This window comes from Chinchilla lanigera, unplaced genomic scaffold, assembly GCF_000276665.1.
Source record: "Chinchilla lanigera isolate Chin_1 unplaced genomic scaffold, ChiLan1.0 scaffold00026, whole genome shotgun sequence".
NCBI lineage: Eukaryota > Metazoa > Chordata > Mammalia > Rodentia > Chinchillidae > Chinchilla > Chinchilla lanigera.
The window spans coordinates 13934771-13953406 of NW_004955427.1; the positions used below are offsets into that span (position 1 = coordinate 13934771).

Sequence of the window (18636 nt, forward strand, 5' to 3'; positions counted from 1 at the left end):
GTGTGGAGATTCCTCAGAAAACTAGGGTTGGAGGGCCCATTTGACCCAGCTATTCCTCTTCTGGGTATCTTCTCAGAAGAATTAAAGACATTGTACCACAGTGTTATATGTTCACCCATGTTTATAGCAGCACAATTTGTAATAGCTAGATCTTGGAAACAACCTGTATGCCCATCAGTCAAGGAATGGATAAAAAAGATGCAGTCTTTTTATATAATGGAGTACTACTCAGCCATAAAGAAGGATAAAGTGGAGACTTCTACAGGTAAATGGATGCAACTTGAGACCATGCACATAAGTGAAATAAACCAGATGCACATGTGTAAATGTCTTATTCTCTGCTAGTGTGAGAAGCTAAAAGAGTAAATAAGATCCCAAATATACAATTAGATATTGTAAAATGGGAAGAAACTTCAAAAGGAAAGAGAAACTGCATCGGTGGAATGGAGAAAAGAAAGAAGGGAAAATAAAATATATATATAAAAGATAGTTAAGGTAATTATACTACTAATTTCTCTTAGTTCACTGAAAAGAACAGTTTGTGCTAATGTTGTTTGAACAATTAAATGTTGATATCTTGAGCCCTGAGTAACTAATTTAAAGATAACAATACTCAATGTATTAATCATTGTTATCCTCCTATCATCTTGTTTTGAAATTTTGTTTGTTTATTAAAAATAAAATTGTTTAAAAGAAACAAACAAACTGGGCTCACTATTTCAGCCTTGGTTAAAATGCAGATGGTTAATAAACACTTTTAGAAGGATCTCACGCCTGATTGCATACAGAAACTCATCATCACTGCCATGTGTACACCTGTAACGCCAGCACTTGGGAGGCTGAGGCAGGGGAGTCTCCTGAATTTGAGGCCAGTCTGAGCTACACAGTAAGACCCTGTCTCAAAAACTCAAAACAAAACTCATCATCAGATGGAAAACCCTTCAGGAAATGACTACATCAAAATTAATGGTATGTATTTCTTGGGAGGTGAATCACTTGGCGTTACTGGATCAAAAAAATTAAAAGTAAAATAGATAAGACACCATTTCAAACACATATCTCTCTTGTAGCACCTGTTGGTATTGTTTTTATAAACTGCTAAGTAACCTTTGAGAGGTCACCCATACTATCCTCTTTTGTAAAGTTCCAGAGACTTTTTAACCACGTAGATAAATAAATCCCTGTTATTCATAGAATTGCTTAGGTACATTTACAAATGTACCCCTGCAGCTGATCCATTACTAGAAACTTGGTAATTGGAGTCATAGGCTACATATTAAGCAGAAAGGTTGAAAAGGAGATTGGGTTGAGATATAAGAAATACCCAAATTTTATGAACCAGAGATTTTTAAATTGCATTTTATGAAAATAAATGCCAGGGACTGGGCGTGGTGGCGCACACCTGTAATCCCAGCACTGGGGAGGCTGAGGCAGGAGGACTGTTGCGAGTTTGAGACCAGCCTGGGCTACAAAGTGAGCTTAAGGCCACCCTGAACTGCATAGTGAGACCATGTCTCAAAAGACAAAAACAAACAAACAAACAAAACCAAAACACCCCAAACATAATTATCTACTATTTACAATAGCCACTTTTCCTTTTCCAGAAGGCACTTTCCTCTTTTTCTAATAGGAGGGACAAAATATGATGGTGGGGAAGAGCATAAGCTCTGAAATGAGACCCAGGTTCAAGTCCCCTCAGCTACTTTTTAGCTCTGTGGCCAGGGATGAGCAACCTCTCAGCTTTCCCGTCTGTCAAGTACAGACAGTAAAAAGAACGATTTGATTAGGGTTATGTTCACAGCAATGAAACCCCAAAATAATCTAGTTAAAACAAGTTCAAGGCTTCTTTCTGCCAAGTAAGTATAAGCATTCAACGGTTGATAAGGCGAGATGTGATCTTCAGATCTGAAGTACACTTGTTCTTTTCTGTCCCATAGGTATCTTCCATCCTGTAGTCTGTAGTGGAAAAAAAAATGTTTTTCTCTATCCATCCAAGGTTTATGTCTACATCACCTGTAACAAAAGACAGATTGATAAGCCAAAGGGGGGAAAAAAAAAAGCAAATGTATGTTATATTTAACCGAAAAGTCTTCAAAAGCAAATGAAGCTGGGGATATAGCTCAGTGGCAGAAGCGCCCGCCTGGCAAGCGCAAGGTCCTGAGTTTGATTCCTAGTATGTAAAAAAAGACACCAAGTAACCTTGAAACTTTTTTGGGGGGTCTTTCTGAGACAGGGTCTCACTATGTGGTTCAGGCTGGCCTTGAGCTCACTTTGTAGCCCAGGCTGGTCTCAAACTTGCTAGATAAGCTGGAGATGCAGGGAAAACAAGGGAGGGGGGGCTAACTTTGGGAACAACTCGAGGGCTGGGGATATAGCTCAGTGGCATAAGCGCCTGCCTGGCAAGCGCAAGGTTGTGAGTTCGATCCCTGGTATAGAAAAACAAACAAACTGAGAAAGACTCTTTCTAGTATGTACTCATACCTATGCACTAATATATACGTGTGTGTGTGTGTGTGTATTCACTCCAGGGTCACTGTACTCCTCAGATAATTATAGAGTGCAATAGATATCCACACACCGTCTTACTTGAATAAGGCACACCCTTGCTAATCAGCGCCCACTCCAGAGATAAGACCCTGTCAAGGACAAGTGAACAGACAGAAAAAACTCTGCACATAGAATACTAGAAGAGATGACATTCGCAGGATGCTCGGAGGCCAATCTAGTTCATCCCCTGTAGAGAGAACGGCCAGGCAGATCCTGGTAGAGAGAGGGCCCTTCAGTCCCTATAAAAGAAACAGAGCGAAAGGCCCACGGTCCTCCATCTTTCCGGAGGCCCTTTCCCTGGTTCTTTCTTATCAAGGTAGGCTACCAAATAAAGTGTCTCCCTTTTGTTAAACTCTGTCTCTTTAATTTTTTATTGGGGCTGAGTTTACAATCCCGGTGGGCTACTTGGACAGCAAAGCAGAGGTGCAGATTAAATTCTGCAGAAGGAAAGATCAGTGAACCTAAAGGGAAAGCAAGAGAAAAAGGACTAGAAAAAAGAGCCGCGCTGGCCTGTGGTACAACAATGAAACGTGTGGGGTGTACATATAATTGCAGTTCCAGTTGGAAGACGATCGGAACAATATCTGAAGAAAGAATAGCAGAAGAGTTGAAATTTGATGAAAATTAAAAGCTTACAAATCCAAGAAATTTTATGAAACTTTGCCAGGATTAACACACAGCAAAACTGCACCAAGCTGCAGCATAATAAAGCTGCTGAATGCCAATTAGAAAATTTTAGGTATGAAAATTTTAAAAAAGAGAAAATTTTAGGTAAATTAAAGATGAAAAGATGTAATACAGGTTCACCTGTTGAAGAAAAATAGACTAAGCAAATGAGACACATAACAAAGTGTGATTATGGGGAATGTTTAAACTGAAAACAAATTATTACAGTAAAAGACAGCCAGGTGTGGTGGTGCACACCTGTAATCCTAGCACTCCAAGAGGCTGAGGCAGGAAGATCGTTGCAAGTTGGAGACCAGCCTGGGCTATAAAGTGAGCTCAAGGCCAGCCTGAAAAGTGCATAGCAAGACCCTGTCTGAAAGAGACAAAAAAAAAAAATACAGCATAAGACACATTGTCCTGCCTGGCAAGCGCAAGGTCGTGAGTTCGATTCCCGGTACTAGAAAAAAAAACAAAAACAAAAACAAGACACATTGTCATTATTTCCCTCTCAGAACACTCCCCTTCACTTTGAACTAACTTACCCCATCATTCTTGCCACTTTCTGAAGCAGTTCCGGAAGACCTCTGTTGTGTCTTTAGTTGCACTGTCATGACTGCTTGATATCTTTAATGGATTCAAACGGTTTATCTGTCTTCATCATTTTGACTTTAGGGAAGATCCGGAAGTCACATGTGCCGGCTCCAGTGACTAAGGTAGGTGAGGACACATATATTTCACAAGATTCTCTTTCTGTTGGATTGCACTAGGCAGCAGCATGCACCATTTTTTTTTTTTTTTTTTTTTTTTGTCTTTTTGAGACAGGGTTTCACTGTGCAGTTCAGGCTGGCCTTGAGCTCACTTTGTAGCCCAAGATGGTCTTGAACTTTCAATAGTCCTCCTGCCTCAGCCTCCTGAGTGCTGGGATTACAGGTGTGCGCCACCACCCCGCCCGGCTGCGCACCATATTTTTGATCATAAATATATGAAAGAAGATTTCTAGAATTCCTTCAGAAAGTGACAAGAATGATGAGAAGGAAAAGTGTTTGACGCCAGGGTAGTAGTGAGGAGGAGTAATGGCAATGTGGCTTTTATTGTAATAAAATTGCTAAATTTAAGCATTCACTGTATATTTTGACCGCCTCATGCAGAATTAACTTGCATGCAGCAGCATACACCTAGTGAGATTGGGCCAGATTTTAAATCCATTTGACTTTACTCATTCTTTCCCCTTAACCAATCAACTATATGCTTTACTTAAATTGAAGATGTTCAGCGTACTTTTTCAAAAGTAATCTAACCTTTTTATTTGGCTTTTTAAATGTCTTAGGGGTTGGTGGTATGGGGGCTTGAACTCAGCTTTCATACTGATCTACATTTGCATCCCTTTCTTTAACTTTTTATTTTGAGATGGGGGTCTCACTAAGTCACAAAGTTGCCCAGGCTGGGCTTGAACTTTCAATCCTCCTGTCTCAGCCTCCCAGAGTACTGAAACTACAGGTGTGTGCCATTATGCTCGTCTCAACAATTTTTAAACTGCTTTTTAAGTAACAATGAACTGGCCAGGGAGGTAGCTCAGTGGCACAGCGCCTCCCTGGCAAGCGCTAAGGCCCTGAGTTCATTTCCTGGGACCAAAAATAAATAAATAAATAAATAAATAAATAAATAACAATGAACCAAGATGCTAAACAAAAAGGTGTTTAATGGATAGTACCAAATGTTCTTGAGTCAAAATATGAATATAAAGTAGATGGTGAGGTTTAGGTTAAAAGAAACCCTACAGAAGCATTACCTGTAGTAGACCCTGCTGTGAACTGCCCCCCTTTACCAGGCCAGTTTGCCCATTCTGGTTGAGTGTTCGCTAAAGGAGGCACAAAGCCTGCCATTTCTGGCATTGCCTGAAAGCTTAAGCCTTTTGTTGCGCCCACACAAGCCACCTGAATCTATATAAAGACACCAAAGTCCAGCCCTCTTGCTTCAAGTTGGCACAAATTTGTGATTGTTACTGGATATTGTGGTGGCCAGTGGTCCTTTCTGGGGTCTCATTGTCCTGTTCAAAGAATTGGATGGGACAACTAAAGATCCTGAATGTTTAATATTTACTAAAGATAAAGGTAAAAGAGAAAGAAAAATGAAAAAGAAGTGCCCTGAAGAAGTGCCACAAAGAAAAGAGAAGATATTCCCTGTGTGTAGGGCAGGCCACTCTAAGAGCAAGAGACCCCTGATGACCAGGCCAATGGCCTTGTCTTTCCTATCTTCTTCTTATGTCAGGATCTGGGCTGACCCAAGCAGGACTCCGTAGTTTCTCTGCACATGCATCTCAAGTCATGTGCAATGGGTCTCCATGACTGATAGGTCATGCCCAATTTCCCAGTCATTTTGCCATACCCTAATCTCCTACCTCAGAATGAGCACATGCTCCTGAGTGCCCTATGAGTTCAGTTAAGTATAAACTTACTGCACCCACCTCAGTGTCTTCTGCTTTTCTTCTGCTTCCCTCATCTCTTGTTAAGCTTCACCTAAGTAGAATTTCCTCAAGAAATCACTTTCACAAGAAGCTGCTTCTGGGCAACACAACTGAAGACCTTTCTTTACTCCTACACAGAAATTCTGAGTGGAAATAACTACTAAGACTTTTTCAGTCATGTTGAATGTGATCAGAGGAGCATCTTGTTCCGGGAAGATGGATGAAAGAAGGCCTGAGAGTACAGCATTGAGCATGGGCTGCAGTTCGATGGTAGAGTGTTTGCCTAACTTGCATGAAGACCTGGGTTTGATTCCCCAGCACCATATAAAGGAGATGTCATGAAGACATTTACCAGTGTTGACTAATTTTGCCTCATTTTACTAAAAGTGTGTTTGGGGGCTGGGGATTTAGCTCAGCGGCAAAAGCGCCTGCCTGGCAAGCGCAAGGTCGTGAGTTCGGTTCCCGGTACCGGAGAAAAAACAAACAAAAAAAAAAAGTGTGTTTGGTGCAGCTTTCATTTTTGGAGAATTGAGAATTCAAGTCTTCATTCTTTTTTTCTTTCTTTCAGTACTAGGGACTGATTAAACCCAGGACCTCACACTGTGTTGCATCCCCAGTCCTGTTTACTTTTTATTTTGAGATAGGGTCTTGATGAGTTACCCAGTCTGGGTTTGAACTTGGGAATCCTCCTGACTCAGCCTCCCAAGAGGCTGGGATTATAGGCATGCCCCACCAAGCTTAAGTTCTCATCTTTTTATCCAGTGTTTTTCTTCTGTTCTAGGAACTGAATCACAGATAAATGCTGTTTTCAGGGGCTGTACTATTTTCACATGCACTGAGCTCCTAGGTAAGATTTTCATTGATACTTCTGTTCTCTTCTCCTTCTTCTAACAGAGCTATACAAAAAATACTATGCACTTTACATTTTATATACTTTCATTCTGGGTTTCTAATTATAACACAACTTCTATTCTTATCTTTCTTTTTGGGGGGGTACTGGGAATTGAACTCTTGACCTTGCATTTTCCAGGCAGGTGCCATGCTGATGAACTATATCCCCGGCCTGTATTCTTACCTTTAGCACACAGAATTAACACTTTACCCATGAATTATAACTGCTAAATTGCTAATGATCTAGCCAGAGCTTTTTACTACATTGTACTCCTGTGGCTTGTTAGAATCAATGAAATAGATAATACAGTGTCTAAAATAGTCTAATTTCTGGGGTTGGGGATTTAGCTCAGCGGCACAGCGCCTTCCTGGCATGAGCAAGGTCATGAGTTCAATTCCCGGTACTGGAAAAAAAGCAAAAAAAAAAAAAACAAAAACCAGAAAAACAAACAAAACAAAACAAAACAAAACCAAAAACTATATCCTAAAATAGTCTAATTTCTAGGAAGTATCTTGAATAAAGGAAAACATTGTCTCAACCTATTTAGTGGTCTCTGAATTTAATTACACTATCAACAGCCTATTGGAAAACATTTGCTTACATCTTTGTAAGGGCAGAGGAGTTCTACTTAAAATGGCAAGGCTGAAATGCAGAGCTTCATAGGAATCACTGAGTCAAAAGAATAGAAGGAGTGTGAAAGAGATGGCAGGTCAAGTTAGGTGTGTTTATCTATTATTTACCATCGTAGATTGTAGTGCTACATTAGATAATATCCAGGAATCTCGTTTCAGAAATTGGCTCAAGGAGGATTTAAATAATTTGCTTTTAATGAAACATGAATCTAGAAACCTAATACCCTCAGGAAATGACCTAGAAACGCACTCAGATTCCACTTTTCTCTTTGTAACCCAGAATTAGCTTATACTCCACACACATCTCTTTTTTTTGAGACAAGGTCTTGCTATGCAGTTCAGGCTGGCCTTGAGCTCATTTTGTAGCCCAGGCTGGCCTCCAAGTCACAATGATCCTCCTGCCTCAGCCTCCCGAGTGCTGGGATTACAGGTGTGTGCCAACATGCCCGGCGCACATATCTTTTTTTACTGGTTCTAACCTTTATTCTATCTAATGGATCTCATCCTACTACCCCAGGAAATTTTACCCCTTTTTCTGTCCAATTTATCTCAAGCCCCTTTTTTCTATTGGCTCTTTTCTATCAGGTTAGATCTATTTCAGCCACTTTTATCTTATGAGAACTACTCAAATCCTATCAAAAAATTGATCTGTCAATCCAACATTCAACAAGCAACACCTAAATGGACCATTATTTTTATTGTTTATTTAAAAAATACTTTATGTATCATGTATAATGGAAAATATATAATATTTACCAAGCAGTTTAAAAATAACATACATATGTATGTAACTATTATTCAGCTTAATAAATAGAATACTGGGGTTACATAGGCATCCTTTGTGCTGTACTTGCTGATTGCAACCGTTTTCCTCTCCTCAAAATTTACTCTGACTTTTGTGTTAACCAGTGCCTTGTTTTAATTCACTGATATGTCATCCACATCTGTATCCCTAAACATATTCCTTAGTTTGAAAAAAGAAATCTGAGTACCAAGCACCACTCTTCCTGTGTAAGGAAAGTTTGGCATTGTCACTATCAGATAGAAGCTTTAAGAAAGTAAACTGATCAGAGTCTGAGTCTTGATCTGACTTGAGGTAGCCTGGGAGCTCAAAAGCCTCTTACAGGGAAGTAAAAGCTGCGGACCACGGTGCATACTTCTAATAAAAACAGAATGGCTGTGACAAGAGGATTGCAAGCTAGAGTCCCAGTTCAGTGAGATTTGGTCTCAGGATAAAAAATAGCCAGGCTTGGTGGCGCATACCTGTAATCCCAGCATTCAGGAGGCTGAGGCAGGAGGACTGTTGTGAGTTTGAGAACAGTCTGTGCTACAAAGTGAGCTCAAGGCCAGCCTGAACTGCCTAGGGAGACCCTGTCTCAAAAAAAAAAAAAAAAAAAAAAAACAAGAAAAAAATAGACTAAGGCTGTAGCTCAGTGGTAAAGCACTCCCTGGTTTGCTCCCCTGTATAAAAAAGTAGGCCTAAGTCATGTTTTGGGGTCTCAACCTACTACCCCCTCTTTCTACCCAACTTATCTCAAAACTCTCTGCTGGCTCTTTTCCATCAGATTAGATCTATTCTAGCCAATTTCTTTTTCTTTTCTTTTTGTCTTTATGAGACAGGGTCTCGCTATGCAGTTCAGGCTGGCCTTGCACTCACTTTCTAGCCCAGACTGGTCTCAAACTTGCAATGATCCTCCTGCCTCAGCCTCCTGAGTGCTGAGTTTACAAGTGTGCACCACTACGGCTGGCTACTCCAGCCAATTTCATCTTATGAAAACTATTCAAATCCTAACAAAAGATTGATCTGTCAATCCAACATTCAATAAGCAACACTTTAGTGGGCAAGGGCACGAGGGAGTTCTGGAAAGCACGGGACTTGCCATAGTTTAAGCACCTGACCAGATAGTGGACATTTGGTAAAAGTATGGCCAGAGAGACTGAATTGCTCCATATTTTCTGCCTCTAAACCTTTTACAGCTACCACAGTGTCTTAGTTACTTTACTCTAGTTGCTGAGACAAAATACCCAACACTCAATGGCCAGATGTGGTGGCGCACGCCTATAATTCCAGCACTCAGGAGCCTGAGGCAGGAGAATCGTTGCAAGTTCAAACCAGCCTGGGCTACAAAGTGAGCTCAAGGCCAGCCTGAGCTGCATAGCAAGACCCTGTCTCAAAAAGAAAAAAAAAAAAAAATACCCAACACCTCAAATTAAGGAAAGTTTATTTAGCTCACAGGTTGTGGAGATTTTAGTCTGTAATCAGCTGGCTGCAAGGCAGGGTGGCATGGCACAGGGGCAACAGTTCAGGGTGGCAGAAGACAGCAAGAGCAAAAGGGGGTAGAGCAAGCCTCTTTTCTCCCTTATATTGTAAGCAGGCTACCCTCCCACCTGGGCTGGTGTCACACTCACACCATCTCGGTGCCCTTCTCTGTAACAGCAGAAATCAGGTTGTAGTCCACCAGAAACCGAAAGCCTCTATTCAGAACAAAACAGAGTTTATTAATTTGAGGCTAGCCACCCTTCATCCCTGACTTGCAAGTCGGGGAATGGGGCATGGGCCTGCCTTTGTTCCCACCTTATATACATTATTGGTTTCCATGGTAACAGATTGGAATGCTGTAGCCCTGGCCACATGTTGTTTTCCTTGTGCCAACTAACTGGGTCAGGCGCCGGTCATGAGTCCAACCACAATGATATATACTTTCTGTACTCTGTTCTATATGTCCCCCTTTAGATAACCATACATTTTCTTTATGGTTAAAATGTTTATCTAGGACCAAGGAAAGGATCAAACAACCCAGGCAAGGTCATAGGTAGTTATCTAGGCCCTGGTGTTCTTTGTCTTTGGAGAAGCATTCCAGGGCTAAGTCAGGACTGCAAAGTAAACTCTTTACAATCCCTCCAGGATGTTTCTCAACACACATTTTGAGGCTTGCATGAAGACTAGAATTATTCTATCTTAAAATGATATGCTAAGAGTCGCTGTCCCCTACACCTCTTGCACAGGAAGAGGATGTTTAAAAAGTGAGGACCCTGACCCCTTGTTGAGTCACTCAGTTAAACTTCTAAACTTCTCAGGTTGGCACGGTGCCTCAACTATTACACATGGTTTTCAGGAGTAAGTCAAAGCAGGTATCAGTGGGCTATAGCAGCAAAGCATAGAGAAAGAATAGGAACTTCACAAACTAAGCCCCAAAAAAGTATTTGATCATGGCTTATGGGAGAATTCTGTCCTCATCTAAAAAGAAAGTAAGTGATAAGATGGATCTTAGAGATGACAGTACTTGCTCAATTTCTCTCCCAAGTTGCCCTGTCCGATCTGAACTGGCTGCCTTCTGCATCCGCACCACACCTATCGTTCTGCAATCTACCTTCGGCACCCTCTAGGCAACTCATTTCCTTGATCCCATTTCCATTTCCTGCTTTTAGCATCCCACATTTTGTGTTTATTGATTTCTCAATAAGCAGTGTCTCCCGTAGCATGTTCAAGCAGGGCAGGTGGTAAATTTTCTGAGACAGCAAAAAATTATACTATTGTCTTGTAGCCTGGAGGTGAAAGGATGACTCAAGGATATAGCTTCTCAAATAGCTTTTTCCCTAGACTTCCCACTCTTCTCCCTTCCGTATTTATGACCATTTCCAGAAGTATTTCGACGTTTCTCGAGAAACCTGTGGTGTAAGTAGGGTGGATCTTTGGGTGTCCTCTTAATTTGGGACTTGAGTTTCTCAGTTTTATTAATCATTTGTCACTTCTTGCACTGTTTTCCAGCTTACAAAATTTTCTTGTTTTTACATCTGCTCTTGTCCTGCCTGTCTGTATGCAACTCCTCTCACTATAGTTTTGTGGGCTCCAGGGAGGAACAAAGGTAGAGACATGTATGTACATACATGAATCATCACTCACTCCTTAAGGAGTAGCAAGACTAGCAAAATGGGGTAAAAATTAAAAGTGGCAGTTTCTGAAGTTATGGATTAAAGACAGAGGTACTGAACATTAAAAAAAAAGTCAAAAGTGTAAAGTTTCTAAACTCCCTAAAACTCTTTCTAATAATGAGATGCATGTTAGAGATGTATCCTTCAGAAAATTTTTCTTTTTTTGTCGTCTTTTTGAGACAGGGTCTCGCTATGCAGTTCAGGCTGGCTTTGAGCTCACTTTGTAGCCCAGGCTGGTCTTGAACTTGCAATGATCCTCCTGCCTCAGCCTCCCAAGTGCTGCCATTACAGGCATGCGCCACCACACCGGGCTACCTTCAGGAAATTGTCACTTAGCAAAGGGACAAACAGGGGCATATTGCAGGCCTCTATGGGATGGAACAGACAGCCCCAGGATGGTGTGTGCCTCTAATTGCACCCACGTTTTATCAACCTGCATCTACACACACACACACATGCACGCACGCACACACCCACCCTGTTCCCAGCTTCCAAGCTCCTTCCTTGGTGTGCCGTGGAATTCAAGATCAGACATCAACAAGATCCCCAATATCTTAAATTCTTTGAGTTTTCTCTGATTCCCTAACATCACTCTTCACTTTGCTCTAACTGAAGCCTGGCTTTACTGAAGACACTGCATTTCCAGCAGATCACGTAGGTTGCTTTCTCAGGCCTCCAGTGATCTGGACTCTGGGATTCACCCTCTGTGTAGTTGCCTCCCTTGGTAAATCACAGCTGACTGGTCCCAGCAGAGTGGGTATAAGGGACAGTATGTAACTTCTGAGGTTAGGTGACAAGAGGCATTTTAGTGTTCACCTGCTCCAAGGAAAGCTACTGCTCTGAGGACTCAAGGAGCCTTGGGGAGGAACCCAAGTGGGGAGGAACTGAGGACCCACGCCAATAGCCAACATGGGTTGCTGGCCAAGTGTGTGAGACCTCTCGAAAGGGGATTCATCCCCCAGCCTCAGGCTGGGTCTTCTGATGACTGGAACTACCCTCCTTGGCCCACGGCTACTTAGGGAAATCCTGTGGGAGATGTACAATAAAAACCTGCACTGCTCCCAAACTCCTGATCGAGTGGAAACCACAAAAACCATGACAGATAGTAAATGATCATTCTTGTTTTCAGCCACAAAGGTTTGGGGTGACTGTCCTGCAGCTATAGTAATGGGAGCACTGTTGGCTGAAGAGAAAAAGTGCCTTCATTTTCTCCAGGCTATTACTCCTGGACTCTTCCTCTTCCCTAAAAGTCTTGAAATTCATTTCAGAAAACAATACCTCTGACTCACTCTCCTTATTTATGTTTCCTTTTGTGTGTGTGTCTTTTTGAGACAGGGTCTCGCTATGCAGTTCAGGCTGTCCTTGAGCTCATTTTGTAGCCCAGGCTGGTCTCAAACTCTCAATGATCTTCCTGACTCAGCCTCCTGAGTGCTGGGATTACAGGTATGTGCCACCATGCCGGGCTTGAGTTCTTTATATATTCTAGGTATTAGTCCTTTTTCTGAAGAACAGTTGATAAAATTTTTTCCCATTGCGTGGGTTGTCTCTTTGCCCTGTTGGTGGTTTCTTTTGCTGTGCAGAAGCTTTTTGATTTGACGTGATCCCACTTGTTGATTCTTTGTAATATTTCCTGCATAATCAGGGTTTTGTTCATAAAGTTTTTGCCTACACAAGGTTTTCAAGAGGTTTACCTGTTCTACCTTCAAGTAGATTAAGTGTTTCTGTTTTAATATTTAGATCTTTGATCAATTGTTATTTTAGTTTAATGCATGGTGAGGGCCATGGATCTAGGTTCAGTCTTCAGCATGTGGAAAGCCAATTTTCCAGCACTATTTATTCAAAAGGTTATCTTTCTTCCAGTGAAGATGTTTGGACCCTTTGTTGAAGATAAAGTAGTTTAGTGTGCTTGTAGTTCTTTCTGTATCTTGCTCTGTTTCACTGATCATCACGTTTTTTTGCTAGCACCATGCTGTTTGTATCACAATAGCTTTGTAGTGTAACTTTAAATTGGGAATTGTTATGCCCCCCACCTTGCTCTTGTTGTTCAGAATTGTTTTTTGCTATTCTGGGCTTTTTCTATGAGTTTTAGGATTGTTTTCTCTAGTTCTGTGAGGCATCTGTTGGTATTTGACTGGGATTGCCTTAAATCTGTGTAATAATTTCAGAAGTTTGGCAATTTTTCACTGGATTGTTTCTACCCATCCAGGAACAGGGGATATCTTTCCATTTTCTGATAGCCTCCTTGATCTTCTTTTTCAGAAGTAGTTTTCAATGTAAAGGTCTTTCATTTCCTTCATTAGAGTGATCCCTAAGTATTTCATTTTTCTTGATACTATTGTGAAAGTTGTTGGCCTAATTTTTCTCTCAGTGAGTTTCTTATTTGTGTATAGGAACACTATTGACTTTAGAGTGTTGACTTGTGTTCCGTTATGCTACTACTGAATTTGGTTATTAATTCTAGAAATCTTTTGGTGGTGTTTTTGGGGCTTTCTATGTAGAGTATCATTTTATCAGCAAATAATGATAATTTAAATTCTTCCTTTCCTATTCTTATTCCTTTTATCTCTTTCTGTTGTCTAATTGCTCTGGCTAATACTTCCAGAACTATATTAAGTAGGAGTGGTAATAGTGGACATCTTTGTTTTGTTCCTACTTTTAGAGTAAAGACTTTCAGTTTTTGACTATTTACTATGATGTTGCCTATTGGCTTGTCATAGACGGCTGTTATGGCTTGTGCCTAGGTGTCCTCTCAAAGGTCATAGGTGAGGTTTTTAGAGAGGTCACTGGATCTAGAGTGTGTGTAAAGCTGGGATTGATTCATGGTGCACTAGAATTAAGGTGTGAATGCTACTCAGCCTAAGGGTGGATAGCCTGGATAAGATACAAGGGACAGCGAAAGCTATGGTTGCCTTTTGCTGTTTTACTACCTTCTCCACACCAAGAAATGTTTCTCCTCTGCAATGCCTGTCTGCATCAGAGCCAGTCAGTTATAGACTGAAACCTCTACAAACTGTGAGCTAAAGAATCCTTTCCCCTCCAACTGTGTGTGTTAGGTATTTTGTCTCAGCAATGAGAAAAGTAACTAAGGCAGTGGCTTTTACAGCTTGAGATAAAGACCCTCCATTTCAATTTTGGGTAGAGTTTTTATCGTGACTGTGTGTTGTTGGATTTTGTCATATGCTTTTTCTGAGTCTCTTGAAATGATCATGTAGTTTTTGTCCTTGGTTCTGTTAATGTGATGTATTGCATTTATTGATTTGCATATTATGAACCATTCCTGAATCCATGGATGAATCGTTTATGATCATGATGTATAATCTCTATGATGATTTGCTGCACTCTGTTTGTCAACATCTCATTGAGGATTTTTGCATCTATGTTCATTAAAGATATTACCTGTAGCAGCTTCTGGGAAGATGATGGCGTGGGGAGCAGCAGAGAAACAGCCTCTCTGAGATTTGGTGTCCAGACACTGGAATAGAGCAATCTGAAGAAGAGAAGAAGTGGGAAGTGGGTCCCCAGGAAGGATCTCAAGGGAGAATTAAAGCCCACAGGGAATCCCAGGCCTCAGGAGGCTGAGGCAGGAGGTTTGTTGTGAATTTGAGGCCACCCTGGGGTACAAAGTGAGCCCAAGGCCAGCCTGAACTGCATAGCGAGACCCTGTCTCAGAAAGACCAAAAAAAAAAAAAAAAAGCCCACAGGGAGAGTGAAGAGAGATTCTCTGAAGGAGAAGGAGGTGGCAGGCAGAGCTTTCTTCCTGAGACTGAACTCACTGTGTGGGACAGGCAGCTTGAGTTTGCAGAGGAATGGTGACTACATGGTGACTACTGGTGATCTACATGGTGACTCCTAGGTTCCACAGAGAAACACATCAGTGGACGGAGCAGGGGACTGCAGCACTTGCTGCGTTATCTGGGTTTGGACAGCCCTCAGGAGAAGGCAATTAGGGCCGGAGATATAGCTCAGTGGCACAAGCGCCTGCCTGGCAAGTGCATGGTCCTGAGTTCAACTCCCAGTACCAAAAAAAAAAAAAAAAAAGAAAGAAAGAAAGAAAGAAAAAAAAAAGGTAGCAAAGTTGACAAACAATACATAATCTCTTGGGCCAGGGATGTAGCTCAGCGGCATAAGCACTTGCCTAGAAAGCCTGAGGTCATGAGTTCAATTCTCAGTACCAAAAAAAAAAAGAGAGAGAAGGAGATTGGCTGGGAGCGATCTTATACAGAGGCCAACTGAGTTCAGAACTCAGAACAGCTGTGGGCTGGCTCCAGGTAGAGGCTCCCAGTAACAAGGTCAAGGAGCTGAGTTCAGGCCGGCAGGATCGCTGCAGACGGAACAAATCTGGTTCCAGCCTCACAGCCAGAAACCACCCTGAACTTCAGTCGAACTGAAGACGCAGGTTTGCTGGGATTAGCCACCACCCTGCTGTAAAACTACAGCTGGCTTGCTGGGGAAATGATGAACTGTGGTTAACTAGTAATTTGCCACCTTTAACCATACGAACTAGATTTGTGGCGATGTAACAAAATCTAAAAGGAACCAAAAAATTGTATGCGGTACTTTTACTGTGAATATGGCACTTTTACCCTCAGGGGAGAACTTTGAAAAGGGGTTAGGAGGAGAAGCTAGGGAGGAGAAGAGGAAGAGATTAGAAGCAAGCCAGAGGACAAAGGAAGATCATGCAAACTTTGGGAAACTGTTGAAGAAGACAGGAGGGAGAGAAGGAAGAAATAAAAACAAGATCAGACTGAACAACATCAACAAAAAACTAGAAACCATGTTAACCCCTATAAAAACAAATACAATCAAGAAAAAAAAGAAGGCAAAAAAAGGAAGAGAATGAGAAAAAAAAGTCCACTTCAAGGTGTGTCTCTGCTACCACTGGTAGACAATGTGGGTGGACAGAGTCCAGACCCGAGTTGATTAATCCCAGCAAGCCAGCCATAGCTTCACATAGGGGTAGGGGATAATTCCAGCAAGCTTGCACCTTCCGTTCCACTTAAGTTTAGATGGTGTCTAGCTATGAGACTGGAGCCTGGTTTATTCAGCTTGTAACACTCAGTGCTCCTCCTGGCAGCATGACCTCTGCAATGCCTGAGTTCTGCTCCATGACCTCCTGCTGGTTTTGACTCAGCAGCCTCACCCTGGCACTGGCAGCTGCCACATGGGGACAACATGCAGCTGGTCTGAGTTCTGAGCTCAGCTGCCTTCTCTCCAAGATGGCTACTGACAAATCGCCCTCTCCTGGGGAGCATCTGAAGCCAAATAACTGGCTGGCCAGTGCAGTCTGCTGCGTCCACTGCTTTGCTCTACGGGTGCATCTCTCCACGGAGGTGCAAGCCTGTGGGGTTGCCAGTAGTTACCATGGCTGTGCAGGTTCGAGCCGCCCCTCCCATGCAGCAAGTTAGGGCTCAGGGAGAAAGCATCTCTTGCCACCCCCTTATTCTTCACTGAAGTCTCCCTCTTCTCTCTTGCATGGGCTCCAGTTCTTGCTTGAGATCCTTTCTGGGTCCTGAGAACCCACTTTCCCCCTTCTTCTGTTCTTCACATTGCTGTAGTCCAGTGTCTGGACACAAGTCTCAGAGAGGCTCTTTCTCTGCTACTCACCCCTCCGCTGTCTTCCAAGATGTAGCACTTTAGGATGTAATTTTAGAAGCAGATCCTTCCCGGGTCCTGGGGATCCACCTCTCTCCTTCCTTTCTTCCCCATGTCATTATTTTCCAGTGTCTGGATTCTGAATCTTGGAGAGGGTGACTTGTTGCTGGTTACTGCTCTGCCATCTTCCCGGAAGTCTGCCTTTCACCTCTTCACATCCTTACAGTACAGTAGAAAAGATGGAGCTGAGGAAGTTGTTCCTTTCCACCCATTAATTGTAAACAACACCCCAGGGCCATTCCTCCTTCCCCTGTCCTAAGAGTGGTAGAGACACACCTACAAAGACCCAGGTAACCTCTGATGCTCTAGGTGAGAGTACATGTGTTTAGATCTCCTTGCCTGTCTTCCAGTCATCTTTATCCTTCTTCAACCATATTTAGGGTTCATGAATGGGCACTGTATCTTACGCAGGGAATTAAGATCAGACTGAGTTCTGGGACAATCACGCATGTTAAGAGCCCCTGACATGACACAGCACCCTGCCAATCATTCCTGTCAATCATACCTAGAGGCACCTGGGGCAGCACTTGGGCTGAGGTGCACATCCTTTAAATTCTGAAACCCTGACTTATCTGAGGCTGCTATGTGCTATGTTCTTTGTGCTTATTTTTTTTGTTTTTGTCTTTTTGAGACAGGGTCTCGCTATGCAGTTCAGGCTGGCCTTGAGCTCACTTTGTAGCCCAGGCTCGTCTTGAACTCGCAACAACCCTCCTGCCTCAGGCTCCTGAGTGCTGGGATTACAGGCGTGCACCACCATGCCCAGCTTTGTGCTTTTGTTTTTCTGTCACCTTGGCACCACTTTTCTGTTTGTGCCCTATTTTTGTCAGCCTTGACTTGCCCTGAGCACAACTTTCCATGATCTTCAATGAATGTAGGTGCTTCCTACTTGCCATGGGTGTGTGCGCTTGCGGTTTATTGCTTACCCTACATAAGAGCCTGAATTTTACATCCCGAAATCCTCACCTGGTAACACACATTATTTTCTTCTTACCCAGCAGGATGTCAGGGACAGTCATTGCTACCACACTCTTGCAGTCATACTTATCCCCTTTGCTCCTCTCTGCTTTAGCATATTCACCTGTTAAAAGTTAACCCTCTTAAAATTCCACTGCGTTCGTTAGAGGTCAGATCTAAAATGTCCCTGTAAAAGTCCGCTGTGTTCAGAGGTGGGGGTCTTGGAAGGTCACTGTGAGACATGCGATCAGGGCGTGTCCAAAGCTGGCTGGGGAAGTAGGTGTGACCTATTTATTACAAGATCCTGGACATGTGCAGAACAGTTCCCAAAGCCATGCATGCGGACTGCTCACGAGACCTGGAGCGGGTTTTCAATGGGAGGCCTAGGCTTGACACCAGCCTGAGACATGGGCTCCCAGCACTACCTCTTGGGATCCACATGTGGTAGTTCTCCCGGGGCCCGTCGAGATTTAGACAGCATAAAAGGAGAGGTGAGCCACGAGGAGCTTTCTCTCATACATTTCCATGACAGCCCGTGCTGTGTTCCCCAGATGCAGCGTGTCCTTTTATCTTTGCTCTCACTCTCTTCTCCCATTTACTTGGCCCAAGCTCGCTCTGCAGAGCCAGTTTCTCTCCCACTCTTCACTTTTACTTCCTTCAGTAAACGTTGCCCCTGCTTTCCGCTCGTTTTGTTCAATTCTTTGTTCAAGATGAGAAGAATCTGGAGTTCAGCTCGGGAAGGTCAGGTGAGCAACGCCAAACCTGGCAACATTCAGTTGGAGAGCCACTTTTTAGGAGCAGGCTACCCAATGACAAATGGATCATGGGGATGCTACACTCATCAGCACATTAATTCACTGAGTTCACAGCTGCCTGTGGGGAGGGGGGATGGCAGG

At 42.7% G+C, this 18636-nt stretch overlaps 1 long non-coding RNA gene across 1 annotated transcript; it reads right to left on the reverse strand.

Annotated features, from left to right (window-relative positions):
• Positions 1 to 3790: 3790 nt before the first annotated feature.
• Positions 3791 to 16945, reverse strand: LOC106148721. Its single transcript, XR_001234376.1, has 3 exons — positions 16739 to 16945; positions 14531 to 14621; positions 3791 to 3921 (listed from the first exon to the last, which is right to left on the reverse strand). It is a non-coding gene; the product is annotated as an uncharacterized LOC106148721 (long non-coding RNA).
• Between the last annotated feature and the right edge of the window lie 1691 nt (positions 16946 to 18636).